Here is a 21423-nt window from a genome sequence, read left to right as displayed (position 1 = left end):
GAGACATGTCCTTTGAAAAAAGAAGAGTCAGTAGTCCCCAAATCCTTACCTCAAAAGGCCACACTCCTGCTTTCAGTCACAGACAAGCACAATTAGCTATCTCCTTGTGGTCAAAACCTCCCTATTTCTGGAAGTTATCAACAGCTTTTGCTGATATTTGACTGTTGGTACTTGGGTTCTGATACGTAGCCTCTTTCCCTCTTGATCTTTGACTTTGATCTTCTCTATATTTTCTCTAGTTTTGTTTTTTGTTTTGTAAATTACAGAAAATGAAATCAACTTCAATTATGTGGAAACAGAAATGTATTGATTCACAGAATCTAAGGAAATGTGGAACAATGATTGAACTTTGAATCTAGTTGGGAATCTTTTAGATTCAACCATACTTTTTAATTTATTCACTAAATCCTGAATGTTCAACTTTTACCCTTCATAGTCTTTAAAATTTTTAGAAAAATACATATATAGTATTTTCCTTATTTATTTAGCATGTCTGACCTGGTATTCTATTAAGAGCTAACCAACGATCAGCTACCACTGTAATGTCATTGACCATTGCTGAGTTTCTTGTTATCTGATTCGGATTTTAAAATGATTTTAAGTTGTGTATAAGCTGTTCAAACTTAATTTATCTAAATCATAGCATAATATTGGTACATTATAAATGAATTTTGGAAAAAACTTTAGAAACCAAAGCTCCACATGGATTTTAATTTCATTTGAATTATGCTGTTTTTTTAACAATAATATATTAATTTAGTCTTCTTCCATCTGGACTTCTGATTATGTAACCCACTAGTTACTTAGGCATCCATGCAGTAATTACTGACAAATGCTGAGCTCCCTCAGACCCCACAGTTTTGTTAGTATCTAGAAGAGATGAATTACTAACTTAAATATTCAGAATATACCATAGACTTCTCACAAAATAGTAATTTATTTCTGTAAATGCTTTTGCTGCCATAGTGTGAATGAGTGCCAAAAATATGATTAAAAATAATGAGATATTGGCTTCATGAAAGTGATAGTTAATATTCCTTCCATTAATTTTAATGAAAAAATAATTTTAAATATTATACATTACATGACAACATTATTTTCACATGGACAGGAATTATCTGCCAAATTTACAAATGAACCAGTATATTTTAATAAGTAGATCTTTAATCCATTCAACAAAAGTTAGTGTATGGACTTCCATATATAAATGAGATGGAATCACTACTTTCATATCAAAGTTCCCATTAAGGACAGCTAGAAAATACAGAAAAATCAAAAGCTCAGCTGTTTAAGTACATCTCACTGTTGCTGAAGCAATGAGAAATATGGGAGTTAAGAATATGAAGAGGGAAGAACTATAGAGAAGTGGGTGGTCTTTTGCAGTTTTGTTTACCTTGGTTGGTGCTATTTGAAATCTCTGGACGTGAAAAGAAGCAGAGTTTCTGGGTTCGGCCCCTGCAAAGAGAAGCTGCCACAAGACTGGTAGGCTACAGAGCATTTTCAGTTTTCGAAACTGAAGTAAGAAAATTGGAAGTAGGAGAGGCCTCACCCTCATGGTCAGTTATCTCTTTTAAGGCATTTGCTGAATTCTGAAAGTTTGAGTGTAGGAAGAGAAATAGCTAAGCAGAATGAGGTTTTCTTCAATAGTATGGTAAAGAAACACAAACCTCAGGTTCCAGTGAGTAAAGGGGCTCTGGTGAACACAGTGGGACATCATTTGAAAGCTCTGGGGGAAGAGGTATGTCATAGAAATAAGGACATTAGACTAAAATAAGACTGAATTTGGCCTCCTCCCTAGTTGGAGCAAGTTGATAAGTGTCCACACTAACTGCTCAGTCAAGGAAAGGATGAAGGAACTCTGGAGGATAATGCTCATAAATTGAGGATAATGATTCAGCAAGTTACTAGGCTTGCCAAACGACATAAACATAGGACTGAAAATCAAGAGAATAAACAGAACATAAAAATATAAAAAATCGATCCATAGGTAATACACATATTGGAATCAGCAGACACATACTTTAAGGTAACAAAGAATAAACAGCTTTAAGGAAATAAATGAAAAGATTAAAGAATAGATGAAAAGTTGAAAAAATTGGAAGACAATTTAGAATATATAAAAAAAATGGAAACTCAAACTCTGAAATCACAACATATGAAATTAACTTTAATCCTTTAAAGAGGAAGCATTTTGGAGAAAGTTTCAGAATGAGGAGAGGGCCACAAGAGCCATGAGAGCCCACACAAACAGAGCCCTTTGGAAATGAAGAAGGAAAGCACCCCCAGGGGAGCTTCATGAAACAAGAAGCTTGGAGAGAAAGTTAGCAGATGTTGCCATGTTCACCATGTGCCTTTCCAGCTGAGAGATAAACTCTGAACTTCATCTGCCTTCCTGAACCAAGTTATCTTTCCCTGATACCTTAGATGGGATATTTTTACAGCCTTGCTTTCATTGAGACATTTTCATGAACTTTAAACTGTAACTGGCAATTTATTAAATTTCCCCTTTCTAAAAGCTGTTCTTTTTTCTGTTATATCACATTCTGGCAGCTAGCAAACTAGAACCCATGCAATTAGAGTCCCATAAAGAAAGAGAAAGAAACAAAGCAGACACATTATTTGACGAGCTAATGGTTGATGATTTTCCTAAACTGATAAAGAAGTCGACTCACAAATTCAAGAAGCTGAGTGAATTCCAAGCCAAATAAATACAAAGAAAAGGATGCCTAGGCATATGAGTCAGACTTTTGAAAACCAGAAGCAAAGAGGAAAATCTCAAACAAAAAGATAGTCAGAGAAATGAGTTACATTTAAATAACAAGTTCATAATTGTCTTCTCAATATGAATCATCAAAGCTGAAAGAAAGTGGAATGTACTGAGAGAAAAAGTTCCAATTTATCCAACAATACTGAACATAGAATAAAGAGTTTGCAGAATAAAGAAAAGGGGAGCGATTTTGGTACCAGCAAATTTGCATTACAATAAATACTAAAGGAAGTTATTCATGCAGAAGGAAATTATCTCTGATATAAACAGAAGAATGTAAGAGACAGGAAGGAGATACAGGTAGTTAAAGTATTCCAAAGTTCTAGTATTAATGCGGAAATGGTAGAGGTAGCAATGTGTATTAGTCTAGTGGGTCAGAAATTATCACTAAAATGGTAATAAAAGAGTACATAATTAACACATTAATAAGTTGGCGTTAATAATAAGATATTTTTTGATTAATCCAAAGGTGGACAAAAAGAAAATAAAAATAAACATTGAGCATATGGGTAAAATAGGGGACAAAAAGCAGGATAGTAAATGTAAATTCAAATACATCAGTGATTATATTACACACAAAGAGTGTTTATCAATCTCTAAGAAATGAGGACACAATTCAGAATAAAAAAGTGTGCAAAACAATTGACTAGGCACTTAACAAAAGAAGATTACTAGATGACCAATATCAAAGGCTATGAGGTGGAGAAATTACAATTCTCATTCACTGCTAAGAGGAACACAATTTGGCAAAAGCATTTTGAAAATGCATTTTGCTATTCCTAGTAAAACTAAACATACTGAAATACATTACCTAATAAATTGAGCATAATAATTCAGCAATGCTCTTCAGGGTTAGACTCAGCAGTAATGTATATATATGTTCCTCAAAGACACGTTTAAGAATATTCAAAACAGCAATATACATAATAGCCACACCCTGGAAGCAACCCAAATATCCTTTGACTGAATAAATAAAGTGGAATAATATGCAGTGCAATAAATGAACAAAAACTACAGTTAGATGCAGTAGTATGCGTTATTTTCACAAACACTAAGCTGAGTGAAAGAAGCTGCACAGGAAAGAACACGTTGTACCAATGCATTTACGTAAATTTCTAAAACAGGCAAAATTGATCATTGCTATAAGAGGTCAGGATACGGGTTATTCTTGCTAGTTAGGAAGGGTAATGACTTGAAGTGTCCGAAAGCGAGCATTCTGGGGTACTGGTAATGTCCTGTTACCTCATCGGCTAGCAGGATCCACAGGTACATTTATTTTGTGACCACACATTAGACTGTGCATGTGAGGAATCTGCAGGTTTCTGTAGGTGTGTGTTGCTATCTTTCAATAAAGATTTACTTCAAAAGTTACTTTCTACTGAATACATGAGATTGAGCTGTACGATTCTCCCTTATAAACTGCTTTTCTACTCAGAGCAGTCTACTTACAATTTCCTCTTGCTACATGCCCTGAAAAATTGCAGGGTGGCAAAATAATAATGGTGATGATACACTGAACATTTATGGTGTCAGTCACTGCTGCCCTGAACTTATTCATGCATTTCTCCCAACCTTAGAATAATGCTGCTTTTAATAGTAATACACACACACACACACACACACACAAATAGAGTATTTTATCCCTGTGTTAATGACAAGGAAGGTGATACTCAAAAAGATTGGTAACTCACCAAAGTTCGCATGCTAGCAAGTGGCAGAAAAGTTCCTGGACCTCTGGTCTATCTGACTTGAGAGTACATTGTAACAAAAATTCTGTTGCAGTAAAATCCCTCTTATCCTTAAAAGTCCATAAAGTATGGCCAAATTATTAGAATTAGAAAGATGTTTAGACACTTGAGCCTCTTACTAACCTACATTCTTACATGTTGACATAAAAAACCCTACTCTACTCCCAATATTATGCAGTTTAGTTCTTTAAAGGATTCATGGAAACATAATGTAAAAAGCCAAAATTAGTGTTTCATAACAAAATATAAACTGCACCATCCAAAATTCAGATTCGAAAAGTTAAAATTTGCTACATCAAGTAGCTTGGCATCTAAAAATTAGTTGCATTCATTTATAGGGTAGTTAAAAAGTTAATTGGCATTTATTTAAAAATAGCCATATTTTTATGGTTATTCACATGGCTAAGAATTGTGCAAATTACAAAGAACTGTATACCATCACTCCATTCTTCAAGAATATTCAGGGATAGATACAAGAGTGGAATCTGCACAGCAATGGAAAGAAAATACAAAGAAATGTAGTAGAAAGTAGTAAATTGTGTTGGGTATTTCATGAGTAGCCTAAATATGAAAGATGCAGATGGAGTGATGGGAAGGTGCTTTGGAGAAGCATGGACCTGAACTGGGCTTTGAGTAGGTGATTGACTAGCAAAGTGTCTTGGAGCTCTAATTAACACATGTAGTGTTGGACAGCTGAAGATTACCTGTTCTGTAATAGTATGAATGGATATCATAAATGGTTACGATGCCATTATGATGTATAGTGTGTGAATAATTCATGCATAGACTAATGGAACCATACAATGGAACTGCAGGGGTGTTACAAATTAGAATTTATGTGCATTGACATAGCAGTGGGTAGAGCCTCGATAGTGGTTGCCCCCTCCCTGTGCCTCACTCTTACCAGGGCTAGGATGTATGTGTGAGTGTGTGCTTGATGAGTAGGGAAACACAATCTGGCTAAGCATTGGATTTACAAAATTTTTTCTTAAAATGATTTTTAGAAACGGTATTAAAAAATACATATCTAAAGAAAAATTGAAGAAAAGGGACAAAGTCATTTAAAGGGCTCAACCTTCTGAATGTTATGTTTTAACTTCCCTTCAGTTGGAATTTTAGTAGAGAAATTCATTTACCATCTTGAAATGGGGTTGTGTTATAAGAAAATTTCCAGTATAAGCCCATTATTCCTTTCACATTGCCACTGGGTTTTTTCTTTTTTTTTTCCTTTGAAGTTACCATAACTAGTCACTCTATAACTACTATATATCAAGTTATGATGTTTTGTAATTTGGTCTCATTGTCTCAAGGATAGCAAGACACACTCACAAAACCCTAATTTGCCCAGGGTGTAGTTTGTTGCCACCTATATGTAAACGAGGTAGCTTAGAATGAAGAATTCACAGGGCAGAGCATTTTGCAGGTAGCTTTACTATTGTTAGATCAACCTTTCATGCCCGGAAGAGGGTCCAAATTCACATTTTGGTATCATCTTGACCACTCAAAGGTTCAGAGTATTAGAACTGGAAGGGACTAAAGGTTTAGTGATCCCCAAATGCTGATCAAAAAACTCACCCTAGACCATGGCAGGTTTTGCCATTGTTTGCCAAAGTGAGAAAAGTAAAATCCATGTCATCTTTTGACTTAGTTAGCTAACATTTTATCTGGTGAAGTTAAGAACGATCTTTTTTGTTTTGCCTAAAGATTGCCTGTGATTTTAATATTATGTTTTTTATTTAAAATATAGTTTGCTTTTTGCAATGATACTCTAGATCGGTTTTGGTTTGAAGGTCCGCACTTGGCATCAAAAGTTAGCAAGTATTTTTTTCAGCTTCATGTTGAAAAAAAATATTCCTGGTCCATGAGATTTTTGTCTGGCACCACTGACCTAATCCAATGACCAATTTGATGCTCTTATTCTCTCTGCAACATAGTCCTCTCCATTTCCAACAACTAAGAAAGTCTTTACAAAAATGAGCTGAGATTTTCCTGCATATTTTCTGTTGTTGTTGTTTTAACCTCTTAAATAATACTGAGGAAATAATAATTTCAATTCTAAATATAACCCTTGAAATATTCAAAGGAAAGTATTGTTTTCCCTGAGTCTTTTTTTCTCTTGACTAAAGAAACTCATTTTCTTTGTTCTTCATACGTCATGACTGCAAGCCGAGAGAAGCCATCTCTTCTCAAACCGCTTTGGTTTGCCAGTGGCACTCAAATCCTTTATACCCAGGCTGTATCAAAGACTAAACAAATAGAGTACCTAGTAGAGAAAGCCTACCATCTCCCAGCTTCTAGATCCTGTCTTTTGTTGGTGCCTTTTAGGATCTCATTAGCCATTTTATTGGTTGTAACTCATCTTCAGTTTTCGATGAAATGATTCCTTAAATTCTTTTTCTGCATCTGGCTTACCAATCTCACCCAGACCACTAGAATGGAGACAACTAAAACTCGACTTATAGACAAGTCACTTCAGTCAAATTATAGAACTTTCATGAAAAGAAAAAATAGAAACAAAAGAAAACAAATGCACTTGCCTAAATTGCCCAGCATTTGCTTGTCCATCTTCTGGTTAAAACGAGTTTGGTAAAGAATGTGAAATTGTTTGGTGGCTTAAAGTGTTCATTCTTCTATGAGACTCTCCACTTTGATCAAGGTCACATACATGAGCTAAAGCGATGATTAGCACTCTATGGCCCTGGGGCCAAATCCTGCCTGCCACTTGCTTTTATAAATAAAGCTTTATTGGAACACAGCCACAGCTGTTGATATGTGCACTGTCCATGGCTACTTTGTGCTGCCAAGGACAGAATTGAATAGTTATTATGGAGTATGGCCCATAAAGTCTAAAATATTTACTATCTGGCCCTTTTCAGAAAATGTTTGTTGATCACTGTGCTGTAGGACCATTCCAAATATGGAAATTTGGGATGAGGAACAGGTCAGAGCAATGGAGAGAAAGAAAAAGTGAACCTTTCACAAACACCTAAAATTAGAGCAACGAGCTAGTTCCTAAGGTACCCAGCAGGAGTTCAGTTCTGCTTGCAAGAAAAAAAATGACCTGTTCTGACCTAATTATTGTACATTTAACATTTGCTTGAGAATTAGTCCCGTACAGTAAGGCTAAAAAATTAGATGCCACAGTGCTGTGTTGCTGCAGAGGAGGTCAGATTGTCTTGGCACAGTATATGCATTGTCATTTGTGATATGAATTGCATTAAAGCCTTTTTGTCACAATGCTCAGACTCCCTTCAATTTGAAAAGAAGACAAGCCAAGGATTCCACTGCTTCACTATGTGATATTCACCCAAGATGAAATTTTAAGAGCTGCCTAAATAGATCCCATAGAAATCAAATTAACATTTAAATGTACTATTCTGCTTCAGGGGGTAGAGAAATACCATCTGAAGAGGCACTAACATTTGTAGTGAAATCAGTTTCTGTTTATCAACTGCATAGCAACAGGAGGCTGACTCAACAGAGGTAATTCATATCTGGGTGGTGGTTTTATAAAGAGCCTTTTACACTGTAAAAAAAATTGACTCTCAAATCTGGAAAACAAAATAGAAGCCCAGTAACCTTAATTTATTTCTGCGAAATGCAGTCTGGGCTTCTGCAAAGGAAATGCAAGAATGAAAGGAAAGAAAGAAAAAGACAAAAATTTGATATAATGTTGAAATGTCTGAGTAGTAATTTTCAATTTTGAATTAAATAAAAAGCCACCTTTGCAATGGAAAGAATTAACATGGAAGACAAGAAACAAGACTACGACTTAGGCAAAATAGTTTTCCAGATCCATCTTTCCCCCTTCTTGGTTTACCCTCTTCCCCTCCCTAGAAATGTAGTAAGTTGTGTTGGCCATGAGCTCTAGCATGCCTACCGTGCTTTTGATACATGTGTGACTTTCTGAGTGGTTTAGATATTTCCCTGTCATCACAACTTGCTTTCCTATATTCCACTCTCTTAGAGCCTCTGGGTAATGCCATGGAGTCTGTCTAAGAGACTTCAGAAGAAAATGACTATCTTAGGAGAAAACCTGGAAATGTCAACTCTGACGGAATACAGGGAACCCCATCATTTGACTTTCTCTGACTGGAAAGGCTACTCATCTGCAATACCATATTGGAGACTGAGGCAAAAGGAAAACTACATTCTCCTATATACCCTTATCAAAATATTTTTCCAATATTTTAAAGCAAATGGTAAAAGTTAATTAAAATGCTGTGTCAAAATCTAATGCACTCACACACCCACACAAATGACTGTATGTGGATCCCTGCATGGCCCAATCTGTTTGCAGTCATTGTTATATCTCATAAGCCTGCTTGGAGCTGGATGAGACCATCAGACAGGCAGCAACTGCCAGTGGATTGGGAAAAACTGTTCCCTTTGCATAATTAAGCAGAGTCATAAAACAAACAAATAAAAAAAATCACTTCCTGTCTTTGCTTAACTTTTTGACATTTTACTCCTCATGGACTTTCATACATTAATTTCATTTTTTAAAATATTACATAAAATATTATTTATCTTGTTTACTGAGATTTGTTTTGCTTTAAATTTTGCTACCAAGACAAGTATTTCCCTTGCATCCCTCTACTCCTGGCCCTGTTGTTATGTTAGTCAGATTTCATCTAAGATATGTTCATTCCTTAAGAAGCAAAAAATTTCTTCTAGAAATTTTTTAGATTTCTAGAGAGAGCAATAAGTGTTCCGCTTGCACAGAAAAGACATTTTTTTGTCAAAGAAGTTTAGGAAATTGTATTCTTTCTTTCTCTGTCCCTCAACTCACATTTACATTAGCATTTTAAGTTTATGAGAAGTCTTGAAGGAAAGACAACTATTAAACTTTGTTTTTCTGACCAGAATGATCAGACTTCTTTTTTCATTGAGATCCATTATCATCTTGGGGAACACTAATGTGTCATAAAGCAAGCAATGGATTAATTATTGCTGTGTAACAAATGACTCCAAAATTTAGGGGCTTCAAACAACAATAAACATTTATTAGTCTTATAGTGTCTGTAGATCAGGAGTTCCAGAGATGTTAAGCTAGGTGATTCTGGCTTGATATCTTTCATGAGGTTCAGTCAAGATGTCACCTGGTGATTATTAAGGTTCAGAAATGAACAGCACAACACTGTTGCTGATAGCACAATACGATAAGTGTAATTAACAAAGCTGAATGTGAGTATGGTTGAAAGAGAAAGAGTAGGCTAGGATTGTGTATGGCACCAAAGGAAAGCTACAGTATAAAAACTGGGATGGTATAATTTAACAAAAACTTGAGTGGACGCAGACAGTAGTTAATTATACAAACATGGGAAAGTTTTTATATGATTGGAACAAATGTGTGTCATTATTTTAAGGTGTTAATAATAGGGTGGTATATGGAAAAAATACAACTAATACAAATGAGGGTCTATATTTAACAGTAACATTGAAATATTCTTTCATTAATTATAACAAAGGCACTATACTAAAACTAAATGTCAATATTAGGGAGTTATAAGGCAGGCAGGGGTATGGGTTTCTTTTTTTTTCCTGGAAGACATGGGAATGTTCTCATATGATTGTGGCAGTGAATATTTAATTATGTGATTATACCAGGAGCCACTGATTATATAGTTAGCATGGATTATATAGTTTGGAATAAAACCGTTTTTAAGGAAAAGCCCAAAAAAAGAAAGAAAGAAAAGGCACTAAGACTAATAAACGGCTTACATGAATTGGGGAAAACAAAAAAGGTGGCAACCAGGACTGCAGCCATCTAAAAACCTGACAGGGACTGGAGGATCAGCTTCCAAGGTGGCTGGCAAGTAGTTGATGGCTCCTGGGAGAAGGTCTCTGTTCAGAAAGAATTACTTTTCCACAGAATGTTTGAGTCCTCATGACATGGCAGCTGATTGTCTCCAGAGCAAGTGATCTAAGAGAGAGAGCCAGGCAGAAGCTATCCTTTCTTATGGCTGATTGTAAGAGTTATTTGCTGATTTTAATCTACCTCCACCTTCTGGTTATAGCAATCTATTTCTTTGTGGGGGAATGGCTTCTCCGTAAGTCCACGAGTGCATGGAAGAGATGTCAGTTATGGTGCCACTAACATCACCATAATTCTCGAGGTGAGAGCACAGTACCTAGCTGGCCAATCCAAGAGCCTATTCCCCAATTCCTAGTGAGTGGATTAATGGTAGACACATGACCCAAGACAGATCCCTAATATTTGGTATTTGTTGCTGGGAGAGCAGTATCTGCAATGTCACAAGAAGGAAGCCATTTGCAGTAGAAGTGAAGAAAATGAAAACTGGAAATGAGAAATAGAAAGCAAGAGAATCCAATCATTCTGTGGAGCTCTTATTGCCAAATGGATGCAGTAGAGTTTTCACAAACAGGTTCTCAGTCATATGATTGACAGAGACATACATACAACCCTCTTGTAGCTCACTTATAAAAAAATTTTCTTTACTTGGGAGAAGGAAAATGTAGAATAACAGTCAAAAGAAATCATGAGAATGTCTAAAAGATTTCTTGAAAGAGTATAGTCCAACTCAAAATATGCATTGTTAGCCTACATTGTACAAGGGATATGAAATTAAGTTTTCTGAATCATATAATACAAAGAGCCCTCCCTTAAGGCATTTGCAATTTGATAGAAGATATGGAATAGGTAGTAAAGTAAATATAATGAAAGGATATTATATTTTCCCCATTACTTTAGGTATTATTTTTTTACACAGCCTACTATTTAAAATTTTCAAATAGAGCAACTCTTTGACACCGGATTTTAGACTTTGGACTTGTAGTTATTTGGTTTCTTTGAAAAAGGAGATGGAACCACCTTCTTTACCTGCTGGGGTGGAGGTTTCTAAACTTTGGATCAAATCAAATGAACTTTTCTGAAGGTTTCTGAAAGGTACTTGGTGCAAAGTATTCTTTCATTCATTTTGTAATTGTCTTAATCAATAGTGTAAACCATTCATATTTGATCCTAAGTGCTCCGCTTATAACTCCTTTCCCCTTTTCTTCTTAACTTCTTCCAAAAATTCACCTCTAACGTATCCATTTTTACCTGCAGCTTTAATTCTGGATTCTCTCTTGCAAGTTATTCAACAATATAACTTTTCTGCAATCAATGAGTCAGTTCTGTAGCTCAAATATCACCCAGAAAAACAAGTAACATTCTGTGATTGTGTGGTTGTTACATATAAAAATAGATTTTTACTTCCCAGTGCCATTAGTGCTTAAAGTACTGCTTAAACATTAGCTAAGATCAAGTCAGAATTTCCAAGTTTGTATAAACTTAAAGAAAAATTTTTAAAGTTGTTGCTTTTAAAATTGTGATCTGCATTTAAGATAAAAGTACAAACTTAAAACTATAGGAATTTTTCTGGAATAATGTTCAAAATCTTTAATGTGACCTACCAATTCTTACATGATAGAACATAGTGCTTTATGGTACAGAAAGAGGGTCAGTGGTGAAAAGACTCAAAAAATAAGCTTAGAAAACCAGTTTCTCTTCTGCCTCAGAGTTTTCACTTAATTCAGACTGTAGGGCTTCTGGAGAAAATGGCAAGGAGACCTGAATGGAACATATAGGAGGAGAGTGTGGGGAAGGGTTGAAGATAACTAAAGCTAAGTTGAGGTTAGAGTGTGTCAGTGCTCAAAGAAATGTGGGGGTGTTCATTTATTTTCCTGTAGGCAGTAAGATGACTTCAGAGACTCTGGTATGGCATGATCAAACCTGCGGCTAACAGCAATAGGAATGGAAGCTTTGATGAATGATAAGTGGGAGGCAAACAATCTAGTTAGGAGGCTTTCCTTATGATCCCAGTCATATATGCCATTATTTAGCAGGATATTACCCTGAATTCTTTCAACTGCTAATTAGACTCGAATTGAAAAGTGAGTGAGAAGGTTTCTCTGGTAATTGTTAGGTTGAGTGTTTTTAGGGGCAGGAGAGAAGTGTAGGCTGCATTTGGTTTGGTGCTGATAAATGTCCAGTGATACTCCAGACATGAGGCAGAAATGCCAATGCCAATTCCAACGAATTTCACCTCCAGTCAACCTCTCCTTGTGACCCCACCTCAGCCTCCAAATTCCACCTTTAGAGAAGTGTAAGCAGTGGAGAAGTTGGGACTTAGGAACTTTTGGCCTGTAAAGCACTATAGCTGTTGGCGTTTCACTTAAAAAGTGATAAGTTTCAAAGAAAGAGCTACTCATTCTAAGGAATATTTAGGTTCAAGGTTCGGGTAAGAAAATTCTGAGATGATGTCAGTCACACATGATATTGATAGATGAATACAGTGCTTAAGTGGTTAAAAGAAGTTCTAAAATATTTGTCATATATGCTTTTCCCCTTCAGTTATTTAGCAGATAATGAGCTACTTAATATTCAATTTTATGCAATGATCACCCAAAGGAGTATTAAAAGAATGAATGATACTAAATGAATGATTTAGAGAATGAAAGAACAACTTGTTGGAACAGAATGATAACTATGGCTTTGATATTACAAAGATTATGGATCTAGATATAGCACTGAAATAGTAACGAGAGTTTTAGATTCTCATGTTGAACGGTTCAGTTAAGCACTATAAAATCCCAGGATATTCTGGTTCTGACCACTAGAAGTTAGTAGAAGCGGAATTAGAAAGATCCAGGCTTTGCATATATATTTAAAATCACTGAAATTCTATCCCCGAAGAATAAAGAGATTTAGACTCAAGCATTTAGAAAAACTACTAAGCTCTGTGTGTGTGAGTAGGTGTGTGTGTGTGTACTTGCGTTAAGTATTAGCATTTATTTGGCAAAATGCTGATCTTTCATGAGGGAAAGCAAAATTGTTTTGAATTATATGGCACAGATTTTAATTGCCCTGCAGAACCATTTTCCAGTTTGGCAAGTTGTCTTATTCCTTGATTCCTGCTTAATCTTTTCCAATCCAGCAAGGGAAAATGAAATGGATCCTAGTCAACCAAAATTCTCTCCTTAGGTTTTATGAACTTGTTAACAGTGTACTCTCACAAAACAAGCCAGTCTTATCTTTGGAAAATTTCTAAGCAGCATGTATTCCAATGTTGTTCTATCAAGGAGACCCATCGGCCTTTTCAAGGAGCCTGGATTTTATGACTCCAGCTTGAATGCAGCTGTGTCTTTTCCAGTTCTGGGCCAAGAGACAAAATGCAACATGAGATTTTTAAACATTCCAAGGCCCATCTGCCATGTAACTTACTTATCTTTATGGCTGCAAGTTCTTTATTGATCCAAAATGGTAAAGAAAAAAAAAAGGCAACAAAGGGGGAAAATGCAGGGAGAGAGAAAAACCATAAATCCATTCTTTTGTTGTTCTTCCAGCAGCATCTGTGAGCAATTGTCACAATTACTAGTCAAACTATATTTGACTTGTTGCCAACATGAATTTTCCAAAAACCCAATGTAAACAAACTCTGCAAGTACTTCCTCATTTGCCAAGCCAGTAATTATTTACTTTGTTTGGGCCTAGCATTAATGTCAGTTCAGCTTTACAGCCTGTAATGTGTTTGTTAATGAAACCGTGAGGTCTAAAGCTACATATTAACCTTGCCACCCTTCAATTTTGAGCTCAATGAAGTTGCACCATGGTTTTGTAAACTAGTGTTGGGGGACAGGCAAATGATTAATTATATTTTTCCCTTCTCCTTTATCCAAGCAAATTGTTAATCTTTAAACCTGCCTTGCATTTTAAAGTTAACAAACCGAAATCTAGCCGCTGAGAAATATGATATCATTTAGACAAGTCGCCATAGCTGGTTTGATGCCATATTAGGAAGTTGTCAGTAGTGGTGCTTGCATTCAGGTTTAGTAACCTTGCAGGCACTGTGTGCTTCTTGAAAGGAGGGAAAACACTTCAGAGAATTGGGGAATATCAATGTGGTAGGGAAGTGATGGAATGCATGGTTGGGACTGAGTATTCATTTCGTGGAGACTAAATGAAAATCAGGTGGTCTGAGGATGTGCAAGTAATTCAGCTAGTAAAAGAGGCTAAACTTCCCAATCAGGGTTAGGAAGCAAAAATGCTGGGGAGGGTGAGATTCTATGTGGAAAAGCTTAAGGATATGCTATTTTTCTCCAGTCACAGTGAGCCCTGCTTTTGTCCCTGACTCTTTAAATGTAGACTTCGTGCTTTGTGCCCTAGGCTACCACAGGGAACAGGTAAAAATCCTGCTGTCATGGAACTTATTTTCCAGTGCGGGATGGGGAAAGATAAGCAAACAAACAAATAGACAAATGTAATTGTCATTACAATGTCAATGAAACAAACAGATTACATTTGGAGTAATGGATGAGACTACTTTTTATTGCTTGGTCAGGGAAGGCCTGTGAGGGAGACATTGGAACTGGGACCTGAACAGGGTCCCCCATGAGAATGTTCAGGGACAAAACTTTCCAGGAAGAGGGGACAGCAAGTATAAAAGCTGTTTGGTTGTACCAAGAAGAGATGGAAAGCCAAGGTGAGTGTGTCCAGTGAGGCGGGGAGGAGAAAGGAAGGAGACGAACTTCCATATATTTTTTCCCAAAGCAGCTTTGGATATGAGAGGAAAGAAATGATAGCATTTTAGGATTACACCTTGTAAGAAATAGGAATTCTTCCAAAGATTAATTTGGTAGGCTTGTTTTGTTTGGGGAGGGACAAACGTGAATAGGAAGCATCTGGCCAATACTAGATTAAAATTCCTTAGGGCTATATCACTTTTTATAAGTTCTATAATGACCACCTCCTTCTCTAGGTATTTGAAGGTTTAAAATCCTCAGGAACTATCTGGAAATTTGACTTACAGATGAAATTTAGTTCTTTACTGTGGAGCTATGACTATTTGATTTACCTGACATGGAAATTGACTCCAGATAGAGATGTCTATTTTATCTAATGTAATGCTATAATGCTTCAGGAAGTTAGATGATTATTTCCCCCTTTATCACCAGAGAAGGTGTGAATAAATCCCCCCAAAGGGATAATTTTGTTTAGCATCAGAAAGTGATGGTTGTGTTTGATTATGTAGTTGTGAGCTCAGAATAGTCATTTTATGCAAAAATCAATATGAATTATGGAAAGAATCTAGCATTTTAGTTACACAGTGTAAGGATTTTATAGTTAGCTATAGTGGGGAAGGAAAGTACAGAAGGCAATTTCAAGAATCTTTCAGGAATCCTTTTTCTGGGGAAACACTTTACACTTAACAGTAGAAGTTGAGGAAAAATGCACAAATTGTACATTCTTAAAATAAATGGTGAGAGAGAATGCAAAGAATCCTATGAAAAATGTCAATCCCTTATGATAAATTGTTTTAAATTTCTTGGATGCTCAGAGTCCTTGTATTTCTATCCTGTGGATTTTATTTAACAGGTTTATTTTGAGGTAATCTTAGCTGATGAGCTAAAATTTTCAACTTATCATTCCAAAAATATTTTTTTAAATAACAACCTTCCAACCCCAGTGCACATAAATCATGAACAGAACCTAAATTGTGTGGATAATTGGATTGAGCTCTGAGCTTAAAGATGAAGGAGACAAAAGCATGTCCCAAAGCAGCATTTGATAGCCTTAGTCTTATCTGTGGATGTTTTACACCAGGCATGGAAGCAGTATTTGTTTATGGCGATTTGCGCTCTCTCTGCAGTGACATTTTATTTGCATCTGTATTCTGTATGCAAGCCAAAACATCCATCTATAAGGGCTTGTTTTGCTTTCCCTCTTTGGTTCAGATGTGGTACAAAAGCACAAATGCCTTTTCAGAGCGCCACATTGGCAAACCTAGGAGGCTGTTTCTGACACAGGAACATTGTAAGTAGAGCAAGGGTGACAACGGAAGACAGTGGCATGGGAGCTTTGGGACAGCTCTAGCCTTCTCAGGGCCAGAAACAGTACTATAAGCAAGCTTTGTAGATAGTGCATGGAGCTCAATAAACTTAAACTTATTGGATTTGGGGTTCATCACAAACTGACTATCCCACTGCTTGTACTTCTTAAGTAAATCTTGAAAAATCCCTAGAAATATCTGAGATTATTAAAAGCATCATCTTTTGTGATAATGATCTCTGGAAGATAAACAAAGAGGCTCTTCTACCTTGTTTACAGCCAGAACTTTAAGAAGCCACTGCATTGAGGAGGAGTGAGACATACTTCCTTGTTCATGATCCTATGAGCCACATATATTTTCATGCATATAAATTGAGCAATGCCACACAGATGTGCCCTGAGTAATGCTCCAGGCATTTCCCACCTTTTTTTTTTTTTTTTTGGTCCATGAGCTTCCAATTTTTTTTGTCCATATTTTGCCCCCATCTCTGTCCTCGTTCCCAGACATTGTTTCTGGAAAATTCTCTTCTATATCGGTAATGACAATCAAGTTGAAACTGACTTCAGTAGACATTGGTAAGGAAAAAGGTCAATAAATTAGTGTGTGTGTGTTTTTTTAGATGAATTTATGCTAATGACAAGCATGAATGGAAAGCAGCTGGCCACATTTATTTTAAATTTCTCTGTCCAGCTCTGCAGTTAGGAGTATGGAGAAGAGAGAAAGGTCCAAAATGTGGAAAAGGGAAACTGTGGCCAAAGACGAATTCAATTCAACAAAATCCTTCCTTATTTTCAAAACATGCTTGTGGAAACCAGTGTTGGCACTCATATTTTCAATAGCTTAAGAGTCAGCACAGAATTACGATCGACTGTATGAAAGGCAAGTGCTTGGTTTAACCAGCGTTTCAAGCCTGAAGGAATTCCTTGAGGCAGCACAAACATTTCAGACTTGTTTTTTGTTGTTGTTGTTTCTGTTTCCAACTTTTACTAAGAAACTCACATCGTTTAATCACTTCACATTTATTTTAATGTAAGAGTGATGGATTACACTCTATCTTACCATGTAAATAGTTTAAATATTCTCATCTGCCCATTTGCTGATTCATTGATTCACTTTTAGTAAGTGCCTACTATGTGGTACTATTTCTACAAAAACAAAGGAGATATCCTACAGCAATGAAAGGGATCTCCTCATCAAATCAGTTGAAGGCCTTCAGTGGAGAACTAAGGATTTCAGCAGTCAGAGAGAAAAATTTCTATCTCCATTTCAGATAGCCAGAATTCAACTTCCCCTTCAGTGAGTTTCCAATTTTGTGGCCTGCCCTATAGAACTTGGACTTGCTAATCCTTACCATCCCGTGAGCCAATTCCTATAATAAATCTCTTAATATTGACATATATTATACACATATGAATTAATATTTATGGATACACACACACAGAGACACATGTATATCTTTTTGGTTATGTTTCTCCAGACAACTCTGACACCGAATCTCTCCCAATTCTATTTCCCTAGGACCTGAGAAAGATGAAAGAATCCTAGTATCTTAAATCCCAAAGTGCCCATGTTGATATTTTATCATTTTCATAGTCTTTCGATCTGTATCCTCAGAATTGCAATTTAAAGTTAAAAATTGATATCTTCTCAGTACTAGCTTTGCTATACCCTGGATAAAATTTTATTTTGATCTATTATAAGATAAACTTATTTGCAGTGAAATGTTTAAGAAGTGTATTTGTTTATACTTTGGATCTTTTAAATATTATTAGAAGATATGGTGCTAAGCACAGTCTTTAGCCCATATTAGGGCTGTGCCTATTTACATGGAAGCAATGGCTTCTCCTTGTCTGTGCTTGTGAGTTCATATGGCTTTAAGAACCTCAGTATCAGCTCAGGCCTGTGATGTGAAAAACTTTGTAATCACAATTCTTATGCTAAATTTTAACTCTGCTTTTACCATCTACAAGACAATGAGCTCCCTGAGGACAAGGCCTGTGTATTAGTTAGGGTTCTCTAGAGAAACAGAATCAACAGGGAACACCTGCAAATAAAAAATTTATAAAAGTGTCTCACGTGACCACAGGAACGCAGAGTCCAAAATCCACAGGGCAAGCTGTGAAGCCGATGACTCCGATGGAGGGTCTGGATGAACTCAGCAGGAGAGGCTCACCAGCCGAAGCAGGAATGGGGCCTGTCTCCTTTGAGTCCTCCTTATAAGGCTTCCCGTGATTAGATTTAGCATCACTAATTGTAGAAGACACTCCCCTTTGGCTGATTACAAATGGAATCAGCTGTGGATGCAGCTGACATGATCATGACCTAATCCTATGAAATGTCCTCATTGCAACAGACAGGCCAGCACTTACCCAATCAGATAAACAGCTACCACAACTTAGCCAAGTTGACACATGTCCCTAACCATGACAGCCTGTGTCTTTTTCATCTCCTATAACTCCAGTATCTAACTCTGTGCTGAAACGTCAGGATGCCTTGAATAAATAGGACATGAATCCGAGATTGAAAGGAGTCAATCATAAATTGCAGGGAAGAGTGATTCCCCAAAATAAAACACATTCTTAAAATGTGCACAAAACACACTCTCAGTCCCTGAGAAGCGAATTTACCCTGGGTGATAGCATTTAATGAGAATACAGAATTTAAATATTATCTACAATTTTTGAGCTTTGAATTTGTATTGCAGTTTGTGTGCCATGTGCTTTATATACATTATCACATTTAATCCTCTCAACCAGACAGGAAATAGGTAACAGAAAATTATAATGTAAAAAAGGAAGAGTTGTGATGAGAAGTGAAGACCCAATGGGAGCAGGTAAATTTTTCTGTTTTAAATTTGTATCTCTGGTACCTAGAACAGAACCTGGAGCCAGAAGGTGATTTGACATGAATTAAAGGATTGTTCTGGGGACTGGAAGAATTGGAAATTAGTAAAACAGGGTCTCTACCTTAAAGGCTTGGAAAGAGCATTTTAAATATAGTTAGCATTTAAAAGAGAATTTTTGAGGTTTATGGTTCTACTGAATGGCAGCATAAGACCCTCCAGACTGTGAACCCCCATAGAGTCTTTGAACAGCCAGCAAAAAGTGGCAGAACCATCTTCCTCAAAATTCTGGAAAACTGTTAAAGGGTGGCAGTAATTGGGCAAGGGCTGAATCAAGAAAACACAGATTTTAAAATGATAGGAGAAGCTCATAGTGCCCATGCTGGTCCCTCTCCCACCTCCTCCCCAGAGTGTGGTGGAACAGTCGATAATCCCATTTTGGTTCCTCAGTCCTGTTCCAGAGGGAGAAGTGCAACCCAAATGTGCACACTGGGGCTCCTGTGCATCCCTGCCAATCTTTCATTTGGCAGCTTAAAAGACTGAACCAGGAAACTCATCTTGAGCTCACCCTACCAGAGCTGGTTCTGTAGGCAGAAGCAGCCTGCGGACAGCTCAAGCAGTATAAGAAGCTATTAAGTCAAAGAAGCAGTGAGTAGAGGATTACTTGCTTCGAGTCATACTCTAGAGGAGCTGGGAGGGGCAAAAGTCTATTTCAAAGAGAGTGGTGGTGGTGGTGGGGGCATTCACTCAATTCTTGTAAAAGGGGAATTCTTAAGGCTGCAAGCAAGCACAAGCTCAGGATAAGACATAAGCTCAGAGAGAGGACTTAACTCAGAAGGAGAGCAGGAGCCAATGCAGAGCCAACTCACAAAGACTATGAAAGGAAGTTTTTGCATTGCTTTGTTTGCTTTTGTTAGTTTCCTGCACTCAAGGAAATCTCTGCTCTATCAGTAGCTGGATACAAACTCAAGAAGCAAAAGGCTAAGGGACTAAATCCCAGAGCTGGTATTTTAAAATATTAAAATATACAGTGTGTAACAAAAGATCACAAGACAAAGAAACAGGAAATGATGGACCATCCAATGAAGCAAGATAAAAATCCAGAAGCCATCATTAAAGATGATGAGATATTGGATATACTGGACAAAGACTTTAAAAAGAGAGAGAGAGATCATTAATATGCTCAAATAGATGAAAGAAAACACAGAAGAAGAATAGTGAAAGGATACCACCAAAATAATAAATGAACAAAATGAGACTCTCAAAAAAGAGATACAAACTGTAAAAAGGAACCAAACAGAAATCTGGGTATTCAAGACCACTATCACTGGAATGAAAAATTCCTCAGATGGCTTCAACAGCAAATTGGACCTGGCAGAAGAAAGAGTCAATGAACTCAGAGGCAAAACAATGGAAATGATTCAGGTTGACACGCAGAAAAGAAAAAAGAATTAGAAAAATCAAACAGAGTTTAAGAGTCCTATGGATCAAGTATACCAATATTTTGGAGACACAGAAGGAGAAAAAAGAATATTGAATGAAATAATGAAAGAATACTTACAAAATTTAATGAAAGATATGAATATGCACATTCAAGAATCCCAATGAACCCCAAACAGTGTACTCATTGAGAACCATGCCCAGACACATAATAGTCAAATTGTCTAATGCCAAGGACAATGAGAAAGGCTTGAAAGCTACAAAGAAAAAGCAACATATTCTGCAGAAAGGAATTCTAATAATATTTAGTTCTGAATTCTTATCAGAAAACATAGAGGCATGAAGGTAGTAGACAAAATATTTAAAGTGTGTAATGAAAACAATTGACAAACAAGAATTTTGTATTCTGTTAGATTGCATTTCAAAATGAGAGGAAGATTAAGATGTTCCCAAATAAACAAAAGCTGAGAAAATTCATTGTCTCTAGATCTTTCCTAAAACTAATGCTAAAAGGTATTCTTCAAACTGAAAGGACAGAACTACAGGCAGTGGATCAAAGTGCACAAAGAAATAAAGAGCTCTGAGGAAGTTAACCATATAGGTAATTATACATGTTGGTATTTCTATATTGCATGTTTGGTATGTAACACAACATTTTACTTCTCACAGGTGCTAAAATGCACATTCATAAAAATAATGATAAATCTATGATTTTGGACATAAAATCTATAAAGATATCATTTATAAGTACAAAAAACTGAGGAGTGGAGGGGTATAGAAACAGTGTATGTA

Source organism: Tamandua tetradactyla, chromosome 14, assembly GCF_023851605.1.
Source record: "Tamandua tetradactyla isolate mTamTet1 chromosome 14, mTamTet1.pri, whole genome shotgun sequence".
NCBI classification, from domain to species: domain Eukaryota; kingdom Metazoa; phylum Chordata; class Mammalia; order Pilosa; family Myrmecophagidae; genus Tamandua; species Tamandua tetradactyla.
The sequence above is the reverse complement of the archived record's forward strand: the minus strand, read 5'-3'. Positions refer to the sequence as shown.